Genomic DNA, 10,096 nt, shown 5'->3' on the forward strand with positions numbered 1-10,096 from the left:
AATAAATTTCAACTTAAAATCAATTATGAGATTATAAAACAACTTATAGTGAGTAATAAGGCTTTCGAAGGTATGAGCACTTATAAATGGACTTTTCTTGTTAATACATGACATTCGCATCATGTTTCCCAAGGTAAACATTCAATTATCATCTGTTTTAACCAAAAACATAAAAAAATTCAACTTAAAATCAATTATGAATTATAAAACCATTTAAAGCGAGTAATAAGGCTTTCAAAAGTGTGAGAGACTATAAATGAACTTTTCTTCATAGTGGATGGCTTTCACTTCACGTTTTCCAAGGTAAATATTGATTTATAATTTGTTTTAACCAAAAAGGTAAAAAACTTCAACTTAAAATCAATTATGAGATTATAAAATCACTTAACGCGAGTAATTAGGCTTTCAAAGGCATGAGTGACTATAAATGGACTTTTCTTGTCAATGGATGGCTTGCGCTTCACGATTCTTGAGGGAAACATTCAACTATAATCTGTTTTAACTAAAAAAGTAAAAAATTTGAACTTAAAATCAATTATAAGGTTATAAAACCATTTAAAGCGAGTAATAAGGCTTTCGAAGGTATAGTGACTATAAATGGACTTTTCTTATCAATGTATGACTTTCGCTTCATGTTTCTCGAGGTCAACATTAATTATAATCTGTTTTAACCAAAAATGTAGAAAAAATTCAACTTAAAATCAATTATGAGATTAGAAAACCATTTAAAGCAAGTAACAAGGCTTTTGAAGGCATGAGTCACTATAAATGAACTTTTCTTGTCAATGGAGGGGTTTCACTTCACGTTTCCTAAGGTAAACATTCAATTATAATCTGTTTTAACTAAAAATGTAAAAATTCAATGTAAAATCAATTATGAGATTATAAAACCATTTAAAGCGATTAATAAGCCTTTCGAAGGCATGAGTGACTACAAATGGACTTTTCGTGTTAATGGATGACTTTTGCGTCACGTTTCTCAAGGCAAACATTCAATTATAATCTGTTTTAACCAAAAAAGTAAAAAACATTGAACTTAAAATCAATTATGAGGTTATAAAACCATTTAAAGCGAATAATAAGGCTTTCAAAGGCATGAGTGATTATAAATGGACTTTTCTTCTTAATGGATGACGTTCGCTTCATGATTCCTAAGGTAAATATTCAATTATAATCTGGTTTAACCAAAAATGGAAAGAAATTGCACTGAAAAGCAATTATGAGATTATAAAACCATTTAAAGTGACTAATAAGGTTTTTGAAGGCATAGTGACTTTAAATAACCTTTTCTTATCAATGGATGGCTTTCGCCTCATGTTTCCTGAGGGAAAGATTCAACTACAATCTGTTTTAACCAAAAAATGTAAAACAATTCAACTTAAAATCAATTATGAGATTATAAAACAATTTAAAGCAAGTAGTAAGGGTTTTGAAGGCATGAGTGACTACAAATGAACTTTTCGTGTCAATGGATGGCTTTCGCTTCACGTTTCCTAAGGTAAACATTCAATTATAATCTGTTTTAACCAAAAAACAGAAAAAAAAAATTCAACTCAAAATCAATTATGAGATTATAACAGCATTCATAGTGATTACTAAGGCTTTCGAAGGCATGAGTGACTACAAATGGACTTTTTTTGTCAATGGATGGCTTTCGCTTCACGTTTCCTAAGGCAAACGTTCAATTATAATCTTTTTTAATCATAAAATTTGTCACAACCCAGAAATCCCATCGAGCCCGTGACAATCGCCGCGAAACCTCGACAGACATTCTTCCCCCGAATGCCTTTCGAGACCTCGCAAGGCTTTTGTACCAGTTTTTCCATTCCTCTCTCTTTTTCTTTATTTTATAATAAAAAAAATTAAAATATTAATTAAAATAATCTATTTTAATGTAAAATAATATATATATATTTTTGAAACATCAAAAATTAATTTTCTGCACATAAAAACAAAATAAATTTATACATACTGTAATATAGAAAATTGGAGTATGCAATTTAAATTACAATGACACGTAGGCCCCCAAATAACTGAGAAGGTTTAAGTCTATAACCTTGCTTTCTAGGATGCAACTCCGAAATTTACTTCTCGATGCAATTGACAGTCTACTGCCTATTCTGAGCCTGAAAAATGTATAGGAAGAAGGAGTGAGATTATAAAATCTCAGTGAGTAGACAGATATCATCAAAATAACCTAAAGTCGAGTAATAGAAGACAATTAAAATAATTCATCCTAACCCATATAAATAATTGGATTTCATCTAATTACTCAACATGGCTTATGTACTTTTCAAAAACTTGGCCCTTGCCAAAAATCCATTCTCGGGGATACCCCGCGAAGGCATCTTACCGAGACCGCCAAGGCTGTTTATTGTCACACACACAAACACATTTCACCTCTGACAACACAGCCGTTCCTCGACGTTGGCTGAGTCCCAGTTTCACGTGGTGGCCAGTGTGAAGTGTACTCAAATCCTACCTCGGGAGTTATCCTACGCGCCTCTCCAATCGAGGTAAGCTCAATAATTGGGAACCGTGCCCCTCTAATTAGGCTGGCCCACGGAACCCCCGTCACTGCAGTGCCCACTTTATAATCCACCAACCAATAAAATCACAATAGTATGACATGGCTCACTTAACACATTCAAGGCAAATCAAAGCAGTTCACATATTCTTTAAATCATAAAAATAACCAGTCATACCCACATTTATCATAAGCCATTTAATGTAAAATCTTAGATAAACAACACAATCATAGTATAGGTCTCCAATTACTCTATTTTTGAAATCATTATTAAATTTTCAAAAATTTTATAAAATCTCATTTTCCCATAAAACACAATAATTTTCCAATTAAACCATTTTTCCATAAAATCACACAATTAAATAAATCTACTATAGATAATTAAGATGATAGTAAGTTTACTCACTGTACTAGGAGTAGATATACTCCTATTCTCGGTCCTCTAGTGTAGTCTTTTACCCGTATCAGATAGCTCACCACCTATCCACAATACATGACACAAAATATTCAATAATTTGTGTCAAATCAATATATATTATTTCAGGCTCTTATCCATGTGTATGCACTAGATAGGGTGTGAAATGTTTGGACAATCGCTTAATCACAATGTCCGACCTAACTCGCCTATGCACGGTGTAAATTTCTAAAATCTCCAATTCAACTCAATTCCATCCATTTCAATTTCAATTATTCAATTATATCCACAATACCTCAATGACTGTGAATGTGGTCCAATTTATCAGTTCAGACCACAAATTATGCTTTTACCCCTAATGGGTAAAATTTTCAAATTTTTTTGCACCAAAAATTCCCATTTAATTTTCAACCTCATAATTCATCATTTTTCCATCTAATTCTCTTAAAATAAAGTCAACCTAATCCTCACACACCATTGGCTAGATTCGGCCTAGAGAAATTCATGGAGAAAATGAATATTTTTCTTGTTGTTTTACTCATAAACATGCTAAACTAACACTAAATACTAACATAGTTCAAAATCAAACTAATCTAACAACTTTCTCTCTCTAAACCCATACGATCAGATTTGAATCCATCATCAAAACACATAAGTTAACCATGGAAAATAAGGAGAAATGCATGAAAATGATAAATCTTAAGCTAAGCTTGAAAAATCATACCTTTAAACACTTGATTCCTTGAAAAATCACACTTTTTCTTTGAATTTTCTCACTCTAGGGTTTGTTCTTATTTCTCTCTCTCTCCTGTTGGTTTTGGCTGACCCTCCCAATGAAGAATTCTAGAATTTTCAAGCCTTTTAATAGGCTTAATAAAATACTATTATTTTATTTATCTTTTAAATATTTTATTATTTTATTTTTTTCTAGCCATCTTTTTGACTTTCTTTTTCTACCACTCAATCCTCCTCACTTATCCATGTCTTCCATGAAATTTCTAGAATTTTCCAAAGTTTTGGTAGAGCAAATTTTTAAAAATTACATTTTTGCACCAAAAATTGAAAAATTGCCCATAGACATATTTTTCATCCCTTATACTCATACCATTCTCCAATTTGTCAAATGTGATCTAAATTCTCTCCAAATCTCAAATTTTGTCCACGAGTGAAAAAATTACGATTTTACCCCTAGATAGTGAAAATTCTGGTTTGACTCCGAATTGATCCTCGAACTCCGAATTACTATTTTGAGTCATCCCTGAATTGTGAAACTCTTAATTTCACCTTAAAATTTCTATTTGAACTAGTTCGAGGCTTAATCGACTTAATGGTACCATTAGGGGTATATCGTCTTTGAACGATGTCTCGAACTTCCTAAATATACAAACATTCTATCGAGCATGTGAATGACATTATAATTATTTTACAAAGCAGGGTTTGACAAAATTGAAAAAAATTCAACTTAAAATCAATTATGAGATTATAAAACTATTTATAATGAGTAATAAGGCTTATGAAGGCATGAATGCCAATAAGTAGACTTTTCTTATCAATGGATGGCTTGCGCTTCACATTTCCTAAGGTAAACATTCAATTATAATCTATTTTAACGAAAAAAAATGAATTTAAAATCAATTAGAACGTTATCAAACCATTTAAAGCGAGTAATAAGGCTTTTGATGCCATTGGCGAGTATAAATGGACTTTTCTTGTCAATGGATGTCTTTCACTATACGTTTCCCAAGGTAAACATTCAATTATAATCTGTTTTAACCAAAAATGTACCAAAATTCAACTTTAAGCAATTATGAGACTATAAAACCATTTAAGCCACTAACAAGGCTTTCGAAGGCATAAGTGACTTTAAACAAACTTTTCTTATCAATGGGTGGTTTTCGCCTCACATTTCCTGAGGTAAACATTAATTATAATCTGTTTTAATCAAAAATGGAAAAAAAATCGAGCTTAAAATCAATTATGAGATTATAAAACCATTTAAAGTGAGTAATAAGGTTTTCGAAGGCATGAGTGACTCTAAATGAACTTTTCTTCTTAATGAATTGCTTTCGCTTCATGTTTCTCGAGGTAAACATTCAATTATAATATATTTTAACTAAAAAATGTAAAAAAATTCAACTTAAAATCAATTATGAGATTATAAAACCATTTATAGTGAGTAATAAGGCTTTCAAAGGCATGAGCGCTTATAAATGGACTTCTTTTGTCAATACATGACATTCGCATCATATTTTTTGAGGTAAACATTCAATTCTAATCTATTTTAACAAAAACCTTAAAAAAAATCAACTTAAAATCAATTATGAAATATAAAACCATTTAAAGCGAGTAATAAGGCTTTCAAAGGTGTGAGAGAATATAAATGAACTTTTCTTCACAATGGATGACTTTTGCTTCACGTTTTCCGACACAAATATTGAAATTATAATCTGTTTTAACCAAAAAGTTAAAAAAATTCAACTTAAAATCAATTATGAGATTATAAAACCATTTAACGCGAGTAATTAGGCTTTAAAAGGCATGAGTGACTATAAATGAACTTTTCTTGTCAATCGATGGCTTGCGCTTCACGTTTCTCGAGGTAAACATTCAATTATAATCTGTTTTAACATAAAAAGTAAAAACATTAAACTTATAATCAATTATAAGGTTGTAAAACCATTTAAAGCGAGTAATAAGGCTTTCAAAGGTATGAGTGACTATAAATGGACTTTTTTTGTCAATGTATAACTTTCGCTTCATGTTTCCCGAGGTAAACATTAATTATAATCAATTATGAGATTATAATACCATTTAAAGGGACTAATAAGGCTTTCGAAGGCATGTGTGACTTTAAATAGCCTTTTATTATCAACGGATAGCTTTCACCTCATGTTTCTCGAGGTAAACTATAACACCTCGTACCCTCGTTTAGCAATCAATAAAACCTTATCAATAAAACGAAGGGTCACTTGATGCAAATTTAAGTGTCGAAGAGTGGTTACGGGCAAAAAAAATATTTTAGAATAAAATATTAGTTTATGAATAAAATAATATTAAAATATTAATATTTTATTAATTATGAAAATTAGTCCGAAAGAAGGGAATATGACTAATTTAAGTGAGGGAGAAGAAGTAAGGAAAAATTTTGGAGAACAACGACGATAATCGTACTGCATAATTTTATTAAATCGAATTAGCACGGTAAGTAAATATTTAAATATTATGATAATACCGCGTTGAAGTACAACTTCGACATTTTTATTGGATACACATGAAGGAAGAAAGATAGAAAGAAATTGAAATTTAATAAATATTGAAAGGACCAAATTATAAAGATGAAAGTTATGGTGAATAAAGAATAAAAATTAAAGCTTGTTGTATGAACTTTGATTGAGGCAAAGGTGATAAAATGTTGAAAGAATAAAATGGGGTGAATGTGGTTTGGATGGGATCATGAAATAATAAATAAAACATAGAGTGAAACTGGTGTAAAGGGTAAAAGAATAAAAGAATAAATAAATGAGTATAAATGGCCATGTGATCAATACTTGAAGGAAAGTGCAAGAAAAGTCAACAAATAAAAAAAATGAAAGAATAAAGGATTAAGCCGGCCAAGACAAAGAGAAGAAAAAGAAATGATGGTAGGGGCTCGCTGAATGTAAATCCATAAAGGAAGGAAAAAAAAAAGAAGAAATAGTTGACAAGTACATTGACTTGTCCAACTTGTCCCCCAGATGTGAAATTAACATCAAATAAAATTGTGGTCTTTCTTCTCCCAAGAAAAACCGACATTTTAAGAGCAAAAAAAAAAAAAAGAGATAAGGTTGGCGGAAGAAGGACCAAGAAAAGGAGAGAAAGAGTGCTGGTGAGAGAGCAAAAAAATGGCAGTAGGAGGGTGAGAAAGAAACGCTGTGTTGCTGTTGATTTATGAAGGAAAAGTGGAGGCTGTTTGTTGCCAGATTGTGAAGGATAAATGGGGCTTTGTGCTGGCAATTTTTTAGGGAGGTAGAAGAGGTTGTGAAGCAGATTTTGAGTGAGAGAAGGCCAATCGGGCAGTGCAAGTGAAGTGGAAAAGGTCAACCGACTGCAAAAGAAAAAAAATAGAAAAAAGAGGAGCAGAAGAGAGAGAAAGAAATGAGAAAAAAAATAAATAGTGGGCATAGCCCAATAAAAGAGAAGTGGAAATAGCCCATGAGAAGGGCCCAATGATAATAAGGAAAGAAAAGTCCAAAAGAAAAAATAAAGGTGGAAACTTGGGCCAACCTAGCCCAATTTGGAAGTGTTAAAATAAAAATAGTGCACTATAGTGGCGTGCCGGAGGAAGTAACGAGCGACCTGCAAGTAGAAATAGCGATGTAATATCCTGCTATTGTGAGGTGAGTCGGGGGTGTAAAACCCGACCCTATAAATACATGTCATGACATACATGCATTGAGTAGCATGTTATTACGCTAGAAAAGCACCTAAGAATAAACGAAACCTGATATTGTACCTAACGGTACACTTAAATTGATTTAACCTCGAACTAGTTCAAATAGGAATTGTAGGATGAAATTTAATATTTTATAGTCCAGGAATGACTAAAAATGATTGTTCGGAGTTCGAGGGTTCATTTGGGGTAAAATTAGAAATTTTGATATTTAAGGGCAAAATCGTCATTTTGCCACCTAAGATAATAATTTGATCATGGAGTGAAATTTTGACAAAGATTAACTATTTGGAGTATAATTTAATGATAAGAAGTGAAAAAGTTTAATTCTGGTGATTTTTGGAATGTAGGGGCAAAATCGTAATGTTGCCACCCACGGTCAAAATTTGAGATTTTGAGAGAATTTAGATCAAATTTGACAAATTGGAGAATGGTATGAGTATAAGGGATGAAAAATATGTCTATGGGCAATTTTTCAGTTTTTTGGGCAAAAATGTAATTTTTCACTTTTACGGGGGCAAAAGTGTAAATTTCAAAAATTACTCCACCGAGACTTTGGATGAGTCTGAGAATTTTATCTAAGCTATGAATATATGAGACAAGTGTATGGTGAAAATTTGGAAACAAATGGATGAAATTTTAAAAATGGGCCAATGGGAAAGTGACATGTGGCATTTTTTAATGAAATAATATTATTTTAATGAAAAGTCAGCCCATTTAAACCCAAATTTTGAGTGCTGGCCGGCCATAAGGAAGAACAAGAGAGGAAATAGAGAGGAAAGGAAGAAAAAAAGAAAAACCAAAGAGAAACAAGAAAATTCAAAGGGAAATTCGCGGTTTTCGACCGTTTACGCGTCTAACGGTAAGATTTTTCGATTTTAGCTTGATTTCTACCTTTCCTATGCCTTTATTTCCATTTAGCATGCTTGAGGAGAGAGATCAAAAAGTGATATCAAGGTCTGGACGAAATTTTAGGGGAGAGAAATTGAAATTTTTAGGTTTTGATTTTTAGTTAAATTGATAGTTTTAGTTAGTTAAATGTGTTTAGAAATTAAATTGGGCAAGAAATCTTTAAAGTTTCACAATACCCACTCTTGGCTGGATGATCAATGCTGTACAATGATGATGAATTGATTTTATTCTAAGGGAAATGAAGAGAAAATGATGAAAAACGATTAAACGTGATAGAAAAACAAAGTAGAAAATTAACCCAGTTAATGTCCCATCTTTGGCCGAATTTTCCAAGGAAGGGAGTGAGCTGATTTTGTTGTTTTTAGAAGGTTATTGGCTGATATTTAATGGTTAGAAATGTTGGAGAGAGAATGGGATGATTTAGAGCTAAAATGGAGCGCGTTAGCAATTTATCGGGCAAAGTGCCAAAAATAGGTTAATACCGCGTTTAAGCCGGTTTAGGCTATTGCATTTCATATCATGCATTAGTATAGGATTTAAGTTAATTATATAGTGATTTAGCATCAATGTGATGAATTGTGTAAATTTTTGTAATGTGTCTACGAGGAGAGCCTTCCGGAAAAGGCAAAGAAGTCGTACCCGACGAGTAGTGATCGGGGCGCTTAGAAAGCTTTTAGTTTGTACAAACGGTGAGTAAACTTATTATTATTGTAAATTATCTAGAGTTTATTTTTAAATGCCCTTTATGTATTTTATGAAATGAAAACGGGATTTTTGATGTTTTAGGAATAAATGTTATAAATAAAAATATATTGTATTGATTATGAAATTGAGTAATTGGAGGCTGCAAACTGACTTGAAAAATATATATTTTCCTAGGAATGGCTTATGAGAAATGAGTATATGTGGCTATATTTTGTGAGTGCATTTGGGAAATTTATGTAAGTTGATTTTACTATGCAGGCTGGATAAATAAATAAAAGCCACGTTATACTGTCGAAATTTTATTAAAATTGGTGGGTTAGTCACTGCAGTGACGGGTTTCCGTGGACTGCCTATTAGAGGGGCACGGTAAACCCAGTTATATAGTTACTCCAGTTGTAGAGGCGAGGAGGGTAACTCCTGTGGTAGTATTAGAGCTCACTTCACGTCGAACCCCCACGTGAATGTGTAACTCGGCCAACGCCAAGGAACGGCTGGTTTTTAAAAATAAAAATGTGTTTCACATGTGAATATTTTAACACCCTTGGCGGACTCGGTTAGATGCCTCGGCCAAGGTATCCCCGAGGATTAGTTTTGGCTTGAGCCTTGTTTTAATAAAAGACATAAGCCTTAACAATTGTTTTGGTAAATTACAAATATTTTATGGTTTAAGAAATAAATTGAAAACATTATGAAATGGGTTGAAATTTATTGTTTAAACTTACCTCCATTTTACTCGCCTTTAGATATTTATGATAATGTTTGTTTACTCATTGGGATTGCAAAATCTCACCCAACTCCTTTCTACCCATTTCAGGTTCAGTATAGACTGTAGATAGCTGATCTCATCGAGGACTACCATTGGATCTGCATTTTCCAAATCGTAGGTTCACAGTCCTCTTTACTTTTGTTTATTCGGGGGCCCTCTTGTTATTGTAAATTAAATTAAATATTTTGGCTTACTGTATTTCAGTATGTATAAATTTATTTAGCTTTTACGTTATAAAAATTATTCACGTATAACTATATAAATATTGTTTTATAAGAAAATAGAATATTTTCCTTAATATTTCTTTTATTTTCTTATTATATTCAAATAACCGTAATTTCG

Source organism: Theobroma cacao, chromosome 4, assembly GCF_053813885.1.
Source record: "Theobroma cacao isolate CCN51 chromosome 4, ASM5381388v1, whole genome shotgun sequence".
In the NCBI taxonomy this organism is placed as follows: Eukaryota; Viridiplantae; Streptophyta; class Magnoliopsida; order Malvales; family Malvaceae; genus Theobroma; species Theobroma cacao.